The 11,650-nt window shown below is 40.0% G+C and overlaps 1 protein-coding gene across 2 annotated transcripts in view; it reads right to left on the bottom strand.

Moving 5' to 3' along the window:
• The window catches only part of LOC116670956 (leucine zipper putative tumor suppressor 2 homolog), a 31,571-nt gene extending 19,921 nt beyond the window's left edge, over positions 1 to 11,650 (bottom strand). The window contains exons 1-2 of one of the 2 annotated variants that reach the window (XM_032501736.1): positions 11,382 to 11,646; positions 152 to 219 (exon numbers count right to left, since the gene is read on the bottom strand). The gene's annotated coding sequence lies outside the window, so the exon portion shown is untranslated. Of the gene's footprint in view, positions 1 to 151; positions 220 to 11,381 lie in introns of both variants that reach the window. The other variant, XM_032501737.1, reaches the window with a different exon arrangement.

The following is an 11,650-nucleotide window of genomic DNA, read 5'->3' on the forward strand; positions in this document are numbered from 1 at the left end:
TTGTTTTTGTTTTTCTCTCTACTGACAGCACTCCACTTTTACAAACAACAGAACTACGTGAATTCTCCTTTAATAGTTGTTTGTTTTAAAGACAGACAATCGAACCAAAGATCATGAACAGGTGTTAGCTTAACAGGACTGCTCCCCTCACCTGCTTTTCCACATTGACAAGGAAGACCAAACAGGAGAGGGAGACATACTGGAAGAGGAGCATGTGCACTGAATGAAAAAAAGAGTAGATTACCATTTCATTACATTATTCATCTGCTGAACGGGCACCTTCAAAGATGCTCTTCAATAACACTAAACCTTACTATGACCTGTTAACTGACCCACAAAACAATCAACAATCAATGAAGTGGAGTAAAGATGAGAAGTTACTTGTTCTTCTCCATTAGAGGGTAAAGCCATTTTTTTTAGGAGAAATTTGTATACATTGACCCCTCTCAGAAAGTTCCTTTGAAGTAGATATAAACTTCTTTCGTGACAGTTCAAAGCAGATAATGAACCTGCAAACACCTGCTGTGAATGGAGGCCCTTCTGTTTGAAATGGTGAATGATTAAGCAGGTAACCAAGTGTCATTCAAATGTTTTTTCAAGGTTTTATGTCCACATTAAGTGCTTGTTTACAATAGGGATGGGCTTGAAAAATAGAATTATTAATTACTGATCGGACAAGTAACTATGGATTATTTCTATGATTAAAAAAAACAACCTTGATATAAAGATGACGTTTCCCTAGAAACTACGGTTGAAAAAGAGTCTCCTGATGATTACTGTAGATATAGACTGGGGACCAAATTATCTGCCAAGCAGCCGAGAATTGTCAGTGTAGTTTTTGGTCAACTTGGAGCTAGTAGAAAAAAAAGCAGTTAACAAAACAGTGACACAATACCACGAGGTCTGGGTACCGAACTTTGATACTTTTAGGCACCGACCGAATTGCATCCACCCCCCACCCCCCCACCACACACACACAAACACACACACACACACACACACACACACACACACACACACACACACACACGGTTTCCAGACAAGGTAACAGCCCTTATAAGAGATGGAGGAACCAACACACCCCGAACACAGGCCGCTCAGAAAATAGGGAAGTTGTGTAGCACTAAGGGAACTCATGCAAACAGATGTGTTGACAATACTGTAATCTGGGTATTTGAGACAATGCTTAAAAAGTACACCAGCTTATTAGGAACAACTGAAAACATGCCACTCTTTTTCATTTTAAAGCTGCTTGCTTTTACATGGTTGTGGTCAAGAACAATAACAGCATAGAGGGAAAAACAACTTGCATAGAAAAGACTGGGCAGAGGGTGGGAAGTGAATCTGCTGGGAAAACTGGCAGCTTTGTCTTGGTTGGACAGCGAAAGATGACCCACATGGAAAACATCACATTCCATCTTAAACAGCACAAATGATCTGTATTTTCTCAGACATCCTCATTTAGGATCCAGGCAAACCTCAAACATCCTCCCACATTTTAGAAAGCAAAAACTCCATCCACTTCCACTGTACTGCTGATGAAGAAGAAACAAGGAAGGACAATGAGCGCAGTTGTCAGTGAAGAGGTGGTGCTTTATGGAAAAAATGTTAATACATAAGATATCTACAATTAAAATTATGCTGAGCATGAACGACACCACTCTAAGCAAACTGTTGTGTGGTGTTTTCATGTATCCAAAGCCTTGTTCCTAAAAAGCAAAACAGATTAGACAGATTAAACAGCCAAACAGATTAGCTTAACTAAATACAGTTCAACAATTGTTGGAGTGAATAAGAAAAGTAGCTAGAAATTATCATTCAGAAGGCAAGTCAATTGTTGGTATAAATAGTGTATTGTAGTGGCTCAAACTAAACTGTATTTGAAATTACTGGCCAAAATGCTTAGAAAAGATATTGGGTTGTCCCTTTGGTTATATAAGCCACATATGATCTACAGTATTTCTAGTAATGCCAGAACAACTTGTTTTATGGCATTTTTTGTTAGTTTTTATTAGAAAGCCTGCACAGGAAGGTAATAATGGCTTATCTGTCAAGCACGGATGGATGAACTGTACATTATTTGAATTGTTTGACATCTTTCTCCCTCTCTGAGTGAGCAGGCAGGACTGATGGCTCTCCACGCTAATTTCTTCTTTCTGCGTAAGCCCTTATGCAATGATGTGACGCAGCTACTGCCCAACAGGGCATCCCACCACCCACACAGCTTCTGATTCACATCCTCATTCTTCCCTGCAACCACTCCACCTCTCGGTCAGCCTGCCTCCCACCACATGGTCAGCCTCTCCACTTAAAAACCTTCACTGGAGGGATGTGTGTCTTGTATGTTGTTGTGCATATCAGGGCCTGTGTTTCATGGACTGTGTCTGTGAGCCGTCCATCTCTTGGCCTCTCAGCGGGAGATTAAAATCAGGCCAAAAATCACACACAGAGCGAGGAGAAATGTATTTAAAAATACCCAAACAACAAGCCTCAGAGAGGGGGTCGCCCCACTTACAAACTGTACCTCTAACTGCGAGAAAACTAAACGAAGACAAGGATGGAGGCAGTTAAAGCAATGTTTTAAAATTGGTAAAACTGTTTTTTTGGTACCTTTCAAGAGATCTTGAGAAGAAAAAAAAAGGAGTAATATGACCTTGTTGGGTGAGAGTAAACAAACGGCCAAAGTGTAAAAGTACTGTATGAAGTTGAAACAGAAGCGTGGAAGAGAAATATGTTAAAGGTTTAAACATAAAAGATAATTACAGTTTAGATTCTCACATTGCAAAGAAAAACTGTGAGCAGGAGTTCTGAAGTAGAAGTCATCACTGGCTATGTAGTCTATTTACTTTTTTCTAACCAAGTACATCACCATTCAAGTGCACTTTTTCTATGACGTTCAGTTTAGTAGTACGTTCAGGATGTTGCTGGTTCAAGGGGCTATGTTCTGTTTAATACAAAACTAGGCCTACAAAAGCACCGTCTATAAGGTTAATAGATCAGATTAGATAAAGAGTACGATTCTGTGTTAGAGATTAGTTCATCCACGTACTGGACATCTCCACAGCAACAACGGTGAGAACAAACCGTCGGAACACAGTCTGTGAGAATGACTGTGGGCTACACCACAGTCAGAAGGTGCGAGATGGATTACAGCAGGATAACGGGCAGTTGACACAGCTGAGGAGTAAGTGAGTGGGAAAATGAGTGGTTGTGGGAGAAAAGGAGTCAGAGAGGCTCCAGGCCTGTACATCAGCACATATGGGCCTCACTGCAGCAGCTGTGAATGTCGTGATCACACTTACTACACTGGCCAATCACAGCTGCTCATGGGAACAGGGCATGTTGTTTTTCATGCTCTTTTTAACTCACTTAGTCACCCACAAGTGACAACAGATGATGCTGCCCACTACGTGTAAATGCTCTAAAATATTCTCCTGACACAACTTACTTTTGGGATCAAAGCCAAACATAACTTTAATAATAATTGTGGTCCCCGTCCTCTGATAAACTCTGATGTCTGAGCCTATGTAACTCGACTAGTTGTAATTCTCTTTCCATCAAAGAAATATTTTATCATTCTGAAGGCTGTACTGTGAGCTAAATGGTGACATCAGCATGTTCACAATGACAATGCTTATAAACATGTTTGAAATAAACTTAATCAAATCAAAACTCAAATAATGTCAACATGCTGAGTCTACCTTGTCTACCTTGTTCAGTATCTCAGTTTAACGTTAGCAGTAAACGTAAAGGTACAGCCGATGGGGATGTCGTCAAGTATTTGGTCATAGGCCAAAGTATTGGACAAACCACACACACACACACACACACACACACACACACACACGTTTGAAATTGTCTTTACACCCCGACAGCATTAATAACTTATGGGCTCTGAAAAAGGAGCAAAACAGATCCATCATCTGTAGCGGCTGTAATCCTGTAAAAATGTCCACCAATTACTGCCTTCCCGTCTGCTTAGAAAGAACCAATGAAATGCCTCCTTGCCCCGCTGAGCGTACTCTACCCGTCCATGTACGAGCCTAAGCTCAATGTGCAGCGTTGCCACATTGCTAACAGTAGTCACGTTTTTTTTAAACATTTGGTATGATATTAGGTGTTCGCTTATCGGTGAAGTAAAACTAAAGTCCTTCCTCCGCTCTGAGGAAGCAGCGGTGCTTGTTCACGTGAGTGTGGGTCGGAGCGGCGAGGGCAGGGGGAGGGGTTTAACGAACCCCTGAGGAGACGCTACTTTCAAATCTTGATAGCTTTCCAACATTACTAACCCTGCCTTTAATGGAATACCAAACTTGTAAGGCAATCCATCCCAGAGCTGTTGAAACACTTCACTCAAAACCACAAGTGTCAGTAGGATTTATCTTCTAGGTTCCATGAATTTCTGTAAAAAACAAAAAAAATAAATCTAATAGTTTTTGAGATTGTTCGCTCTTGACCAAAAAGTTGGACCAACCGGCCAGCAAAGCAATCTTAGAGCGATGGCACCGCTAAACTACTTAGTAAAGTTTCTACCACAAGTGAAGAGGTAATTGAATGACTTCAGAGTCCACCTTCAAGTTATCCTCGACAACAAGTCCCCCCCAAGGACACTTTACCCCCAGTCACTAAGTGATGTCGATGACTGTGACTTTGCTGTAAAGGCAGCAAAGTCCAGCCGCTCTGGCATCTTATCTGAGCTGTTAGTGAAACTGTAAATCTAATCAGTACTGCAGCCGTTTCTTGGGACCCATTTGCAAAGTGGCTGCAGGAAAAGATGTAGTGACGTGGGTCAATCCTGAGGAAGAAAAGGGGCACGCGTTTGGGAGAGATTTAAATAAAATGAATGTGGGTATAGTAGTGGAGCAGGGAGGAGGGTTATTTTATTATTTCACAATCATCAGTATTCAAGGGATGACCACTGTAATGTTTGTAGAATTAAAAACAGCATTGGTTGCATAATTTCCACTTTGCGTCATGTTCCAATATAAAACAAGCCTTTCTAAATACAGTGAGTAATCTGTGGACTTTCAGAGCCAAATTTGGCCAAAACAAGTGGATGAGACTGTTCCATGCTGCACCAAGTAATTGACTAATATTTTGCAGAAATCATTTAATAAAATGAAATCAATTTAGAATAAGAATACATAATCTGCAAAAAATTGATTAATCTGCAACCGAGTTGAAATCATTACAGAAAATCATTCTGCATCCGTTTTGATAGATGAGTTCAGTTATTTTTCAAGCCAAAATTTCCAAAATTCAGGGCGGGCTCTAGCTCACCCAGTCAGAGCGTTCCTGTGTTCGAGTCTGGCCTGCGGCCTTTTGCTGCGTGTCATCCCCCATCTCCCTCCCCCTTTCATGCTCAACTCTAATAAAAAGGGAAAAGACCCCAACAATAATCTTCATAAAACAAATCCCAAAATCTGTTGTTCCAGCTTCCCAAATATGAAGATTTGATGTTTTTTTTGGTCATATATGATCGTAAACTGAATATCTTTGGGTGATAAAAAGTTAATAAAAAGTTTTTATACACAGGATTTTTTCTGACTGTGACATGTTAAAAAGGCCTATGAGCACAAAAGTCAAATTTGTTTCTTTGTTTTTAAGATTTTTTGGGGGGCTTTTATGGATGACTTATATAAAAAGAATCAAAGGTGGGGGAAAGTTTTGGAAGAAGCACAAGACTTTGGACTGGTATTAAAGCATTAAAAGTTTTAAAATGTGGATGGTGGTTGTTTTGGTGCCATGGTCAATTTGCATTGAAATGGGCCCATTAGTCAAAGATCCAGGAAAGGCGGTGACAAAATATGGCAATTTGGGAGGTAAAAGATGTCGACAGATTAATGGCGGCCTCTGTACCTGAAAATTGGGTTGAAGCAAAAATCCCATAAGGTCTGACCAAAGATAATTAAGTGGAGGGCCTGTTGTGTGGTGTGTGGTGTGGTGTGTGTTTGTGTGTGTGTGTGTGTGTGTGTGTGTGTGTGTGTGTGTGTGTGTGTCAGACATCTGTTGCCTAATCCTCCAAATACTTCTGCTGTATTCTTAAAAATATTCATCACACAGATGCTCAGGTCAGGACAGACACAGGACAGAAAAGGGATGGAAAAAAATAAGAGGTGTTGACCTGTTCCCAGGCTCAGGGATCAGGCGTCTCTGAAACCTCGGCTCCTGCCTGACAGCTGAGCACAAAACTAAGACTAAGACCAAACCAAATCAGGATATAAGGTTATTACAGCTAAGTGACAAGTTTCAGAAGTCATATCTGAGTGAAAAAATGCATACAATCCCCCATCTCCTAGCTCTAGTTTATTTATATCACCTTTTAACATGATATATAACCTTCACGTGGTTAAAATGTGTGCTTTAAAAGAGAAAAGACAGAAAGAAGTGATGAAACAAAAAAATAGATAAAGTATACATGTATGGTTAACGTTTATGATTTGAAGTTGGCAGGTAAAATCATATTTTTGCCCCAATGTTATTTACAGACGTGTACCAGGCGGACCAAGGTCATGGAGGGTGGCCGACGACAATCAGATCTGATCCAAATCACCTTGTCGTTGTAAAACATGTCTGGTATTTATTCCACCCATGGTTTAAAGAAACATTAGAAACAAGATGAAAATCTATTTACTCCAAAAGAAGAGGAAGGAAGCAGTGACGGTTGAGGGCAACCGCTCACTTTGTTTTGTCAACATACTGCATGTGCTGTGGATTGAGACTATTGCCTGAGCTTTATACAGTGCGTTGTGACACCACAGCAGATCCTTAACAAACAGCAGTCTGCCACCGTTAAATCCCCTAAACAGAAACACTCGACACAGCAAGTCTCCCTTTGGCAGAAATACATGGGAAATTGTTGCTGTCGGGTGAAAACCGTGTATGTCAAAAACTGTTGCTTTTTCAGGGAATGGGGGAAAAAAAGCTAATTTGAACACATTATATTTAGCTATTTCCCTTCGACAAAGTCAGATGAAATTGTCCCGTCACTGTTTAAACATTATAAACCCACAGATACATAAAGGGTGACCAATAGAAGTGATTTATAAAGAAATCACAAAATATGGATATACAAGGTGTTTGGCCCGACAGCAATGAAATGCAAGTTTAACACAGGACGCGCTCCTTCATTGTCATGCACAGACTAAACAGACATAATACGCCCGAAGCCTATTTTGCGTCACGGCTCATTGTTTGAAAAGCCACACTGTCATTATTTTGGACTGTTTTAAACAGTGTGGTGTGGGAAACTACAACAGCACTAATTACAGCATGCAGTAGAGTAAATTCAACACAATGGGACACTACATAAACAAAGAAACCATCCAAATACTCAATCAGCATTTTGCTTGAAATGAGGGGCCCTCAGGAAAACTTCAAACATCAGTCTCCATATTGCTTGACAGCAGAACACCTCCCATTGTTTCCGTTGTTGTCTTCTCTTCTAAAGTTTCTCTCTTTCTATGTTCTGACTGTTCTTCAAGAAAACGGTTTGTGTTGCCGTAAAACAAAGAAGGAAAGGACTTGACCTCCAGTTTAAACAGCTCAATGGGAAACATTGACAGCAGCAGCACGACAGGGAGGTATCGCTTACAGAAAAAAAAACATTATCTATTATGAAGCAGGGGCTTTTGGACTAATGGATACGCACAACTCATCCCTGTTTCCCTAATTTCACAAAGTCAAACTGAAAACAATCAAGATGTGTTGTGTTCCAACAACTGATTAAAAATTAAACAGTAAACAGGAGGACATCCACCCACATGAACACATGCAGTAGGCACACAGTCAGCTCTACTTAACCCCTTACAGTAAACATCAAATGAAAAGGTGAGACGTTGCGACCTCACACAATCTTTTGACATTAATGGCTTTAATCCTCGAGGCCGGAGGACTATGTGTATTTGCTCCCTTGATATAGAAGCCACGCGTTTTCTACGGCGGGGCATAATGCAAAATGTCATCTTCATCTGCCAGCACAGACACAAATAGGCTCAAAACAAGCAGGCTGCAGGTCATAGTGCTGATGAAGGAACACAAAAGGGAATATACTGTATTAAAAGAGGAAGTCAGCTAGAAGCTGGTGAACAAAGATGGAGAACTTGACGCCATCTACGCTAACAAATAGTTTTGGTAATCATTTCTATCGGCTATGAGAACACTATACTTTACAACGTATCATAAAGCGTAGAGAATCTAACGTTGTCATCGAATGCCTGGTCAAATTCTTTCTTTGCACTATTGTTTTAAGTTCTCTACTTAATAATAATACATTGAATTTGTAATGCACTTTATTTACGCAAATCCCAAAGTGTTACATGATAAAACAGGTGAGTGCTAAAAATAAAAACACATGGAGAGCATGAAAATAAAAAAATAAAATAAAATAAAAACAATAAGGAAAAGGGCAAGCGTTCACTTATGATGCATTAAGCCGTTTGGGAGATTGTGTCAAATAAAATAAGAGTTCCTGTTCCTATTCCCTTCACTTTGGAATTAAAAAAAGCACAGTATAATTTTGGTTTCAGTACCAAAACTCAGGTAATGCATTAACATGTTTCTTAAAAGGTTTCAAATTATATCTAGCCCTACTTAAGATTTGTTGAAAACTTGATATCGTTACTCCACTGAGTGCATTAAAAATGATAATTATTTGAGAAATAGTCTCTTCCCTAAAAAACTAAACAAGAGATCCAAAGGCCTGCAGATCCATTGATAAATAAATACTGGATTCAGATGAGGTAAAATGCTCTAGAACCCATCCGTAAACATGCAGAGTCATGACGTTCCTGTCATGTAGAACTCCACGCGGACGCCAACACCCTGGTATGTTGACGAAGCAGTTCCTCCGAAGATGTGACGTTCGACGTTCTTATGAAAATCACTTGAGGCATTATCAATGCAAATAGACTGGGGCCTCCCACTGTCAAGGCACACAGTCCGCCCTTTTTCAAGCTTGCTGAGGTAAGCACTTGGCCTCTGTGTGTGTTTATGCTGAAGAAAATGTGCATACATCAAGCAGAGCTGGGGATTGAAGGCTGGAGCACGGAGAGTTGCTCTGCTGTGTAGTTTGTTTGTTCTTCTTTGTCGCGTTATCATCTCGTTTTCAAGTATCTGGCCTTTGTTTACAAATGAGGCAGCTGCACACGAGAAATAGACGAGGAGCTATTTTTAGCCTCATTACTTAAATGAGCCCACTTGGGGATATTTGGCGGGTATTTAAACACACACTATAGGGCTGCTGTGCACATATGCACCATAAATCCTTCAAAACGCTGAATTATGTTCTTGTTTCTCCTAGTAAAACACAAACTGTGGAGCTCTGGTGCCACAGTGCACCCGGCAATGCAAGAATACTGGGAAAAGGGCCTCTGTGTGGCTATAGAAAGAGTCAAGAGAGGGAATGCAATTCATGTTAAAAAAATCCCACGTTATTCTGTTGCTTATGCAGAACCTGGGGGATGGAGCCTGGGACTCCTGGCGTAGCCTACCACAGAGCGCAGCAAAAGAGCCGTGTGAGGACTATAGCCAGAGAAAACGCTAGTTAAGAGTTAGAAGAAGAAACTTTTTTCTGTTTAAAGATGGGATGACAGCTGCAGTGTGGGAGCACTTTGGTTCACCTGGGCGAGCCGGTATGTTGCATTCGTTGTAGAACAGTAGCAACTAAATGCATTTTTTTGTTAACAGAGACTCAGCGTCCATTTTATTTATTGTTTTGGGTTTTGTTCATTTAGTGTGTATATTTAAAATGTCTTCCAGTTCCAGTATTTATTTATATAGTGAAATATTCTTTAGAAATAAAAGCTTATTGATCCTCGAAAAGGTGTACCTGCTTTATTATTCCATTATTATATTAGATGAAAATGGTCTCAAACAACAACAATATTATCTTTTATCGCAATAATTTTGGGGACAATTTATCGTCCAGCAAAATTTGTTATCGTGACAGGCCCACCTGTAGGAATATTAAAACTGTTACACGATGTGAGGATGCGCCTCATTCAGTTTAAGATTATGCATCGCTTCACTTGGACTTGGTCTGAAAGACACACCAAATTGTTGGAAATGTAAGACAGAGGACGGCCAATTACTTCATGTCCTATGGTCCTGTGACGAGGTCCAGGAAGTTTCGAGCGGGATACCTGATAACCTATGTCGGATTGCAGGGACCCAGGTTCCATTCAGCCCAAGATGATTTGTTCTGGGAGATGGGTCGATCCTCAGCGAGATGGATAAGAAGCTTAAGAAGCTGGGTTCTAAGTGGTGAGACAACTTTAAGGATTTTCTTTGTGGTTTCTATTTCTTACTGAACAACACTGAACAAACTGCCCTGGACCAGGAAACAATGGGTCTTAAATCAGGGAGAACAGTTAAAACATGAAAATAACTTCTTAAGACAGCAATAAGGTTCCAGTGACTTTACAAATGGGACAACATGAGGAGCACAGAACAGAATCAAAGCCTATATTTCTTTCAATTAATTTGTTTTGGGGAGATGGATGCAGGGTCCATGATAAGGAAATTGTTGATTTATGATCTGAAATTAAGGCTGAGCGATATGGAGAAAATCATACATCACAATATTGTTGAACAAATACCTCAATATCGATAACAATATTGTAGTGTGTAGGCTACTATTGGTGCTTTCACACAATGAGTTTTTGATAATTAATCATCAGTAATGTGGATATAATAACTAAGTGGGTAAAGGCAAATAATAGAACAGCTACAACAGTCTGGTAAGTTCAGAAAATTACAGAACTTTTGCTGTAATGCAGCCTTTAAAACCAGGAAAAGACAACACTTATGCCATATTACGATATCCAAAATCTAAGACGGTATCTAGTCTCATATCCCGATATCGATATAATATCAATACATTGCCCACCTCTATCTCAAATGGAGCTCGAGTCTTAACACTGTAAGAGGAATTTTGGTATAAACCAAACAGTGTATATATATATATATATAATATATATATATATATATATATATATACAGACAGTATTCAGACATGTTTAACCTGCCGCCTGATGCACCCGTTGATAAAAAGGGAAGTAGACTGGACCACAACGACTTCAGAAGGGAGCTCCAGGCGACATGTTACATTGTAAAGAATTTGTTTGGGATACTTGAGCAAAAAAACTACACTTCCTTTCCTCCATGATTCCTCCAAGCTATAAAAGATCAATAACAGACACCCTGAGTAATTAATTGTACATTCACACACCTGCGCAGAGTTTTAACATTACTTCCAGGTCTCCATCAACTTACAAAGACAACAGGACACATGCGGTTTTACAGCATGTGTACAACGCATTACTTTACTCTTTACATTAGTATTATAAAATCATAAAATACCACTAAAAGCCCGGTTTACTTACCGTGCAGTGGAGTGGACAGTCCGGCGGAGCTGCTCTACAAAGTCTGCTGAGAAACTCTGCATGCGACGTGTTCTTCTTCCTTATATAATCGTTTTATCCACAAACTCGTGACTTTACTATGGTGTCGGTTGATTAAACTACATGTTAAATGTCTTTCTTTCTTTCTCTGTTGCTTCTTTCGCTGTCTGGAAAGCACGCTTGTTGTTGTGCGGGGAGCTGGACAGGCGGTGCTCGCGTTTAGAGAACGAAGGCTAAAGCTAGCAAGAAAA

Source organism: Etheostoma spectabile, chromosome 21 (assembly GCF_008692095.1).
Source record: "Etheostoma spectabile isolate EspeVRDwgs_2016 chromosome 21, UIUC_Espe_1.0, whole genome shotgun sequence".
In the NCBI taxonomy this organism is placed as follows: domain Eukaryota; kingdom Metazoa; phylum Chordata; class Actinopteri; order Perciformes; family Percidae; genus Etheostoma; species Etheostoma spectabile.